Source organism: Sciurus carolinensis, chromosome 6 (genome assembly GCF_902686445.1).
Source record: "Sciurus carolinensis chromosome 6, mSciCar1.2, whole genome shotgun sequence".
In the NCBI taxonomy this organism is placed as follows: domain Eukaryota; kingdom Metazoa; phylum Chordata; class Mammalia; order Rodentia; family Sciuridae; genus Sciurus; species Sciurus carolinensis.
The window spans coordinates 144,219,868-144,221,229 of NC_062218.1; the positions used below are offsets into that span (position 1 = coordinate 144,219,868).

Consider the following 1,362-nt stretch of genomic DNA (forward strand, 5'->3'; position numbering starts at 1 on the left):
AAGATAGAGGTGCAAGAGCCCGTGGTCCCCATGGCTTGTGAGCAGCTGAATGAGGAACAGCACCTACTGACTCCTGAGGGAGTTCTAAAATAATTTGTGTAAGCTGTGATCATAGGTTCTCTTTGCTTTACAGTCAAACACATTCCTTCCTGGTCCATCTATTTTTCTGCATCTCGTTTTTGTCACTCAAAGAAATCTTAAAGAAGTTCCAGCTGATGACTTATCATGGCAGCATACTATTTTGTGGTGCAAATGATTATAATTTAGTTGGTAGGTATTAAGTTTTTGTTCAGTGTTTTGTTTAGTTTCTGGCTGCTTCAAACTGTTACATCAAACATCCTTAGAGTGCTCGCTTCGGCAGCACATATACTAAAATTGGAACAATACAGAGTAGATTAGCATGGCCCCTGCGCAAGGATGACATGCAAATTCGTGAAGCCTTCCATATTTTTCTGGAGGCAATTTTTTCTTTTGGTGGACTTGGGATCTCCATTTGTCTACACTGTCCTCTTCACATTGGAGTCTATTTCAGACCTACAGTAGATTGTATTTATATTTGTCATGGTGTGATGCTTTTCTCTACAGTCATTTTTAAGGTCTTCTCTGCCATTAGAGTCAGTAGGTTACAGCTGTCGATGTAACTGTAGCTGCAATTTTTGGGGCAGGACTGAGAAACACAGTGCATTACTTATTGTGGAATCATTGCTGCTAAGTAACTATTGCCTGTTTATTGAACACAAAAGTTGAATGCCTGAAGAGGTTGCAGTGTCTGTATTATGTGTGAATGCATCCATTTCTTTTCACAAGTTGTCTTTCTACTGCATATTTTGTTTGTTTTTGAAATTAAACTGTAGTGTTTCCTAGAATGTATATTTAGTTTGCTTAACAGTAAAATAAGTGAGCCATGTTGAACATTCTTATGTTCGTGCTCCATAATTTCTTACTGAACATTGGCAAATAGAGTTGCTGAGATTGATAAGCACATTGTATTTAGGAGAAACATGTGACATAAGTTGATTCAATCAAATGAATATATGACATTTTTGGATTCTTACATTAAACACCAATAAATTAAAACCCCCAAATTAAAAAAAAAAATCCTTAGAAATACATCCTTATGTACTGAGACTTTTATTTTACTTTATTTTCTTTACTTTTATTTTCTTTTATTTACTTTTATCTACTTTATTTTCTACTTTATCCAGAGGTAGAATTAGTGGTAAATTCCTAAGAGTAGAGTAGCAGAACTGATTACTGGTCTTTTGCCAATCTGATGTTTATAAAATCATAATTAATTATTGGGTGAGTGCATGTTTTCATGACTACTAGTGGTTTTAAGCACTTTTCTATGTTCTGCTGGCT

General features: G+C 35.2%; 1 non-coding gene across 1 annotated transcript; it reads left to right on the plus strand.

Annotated features, from left to right (window-relative positions):
- The first annotated feature begins 345 nt into the window (after positions 1–345).
- Positions 346–452, plus strand: LOC124987780 (U6 spliceosomal RNA). Its single transcript, XR_007109289.1, has one exon. It is a non-coding gene; the product is annotated as a U6 spliceosomal RNA (small nuclear RNA).
- The last annotated feature ends 910 nt before the right edge of the window (positions 453–1,362 follow it).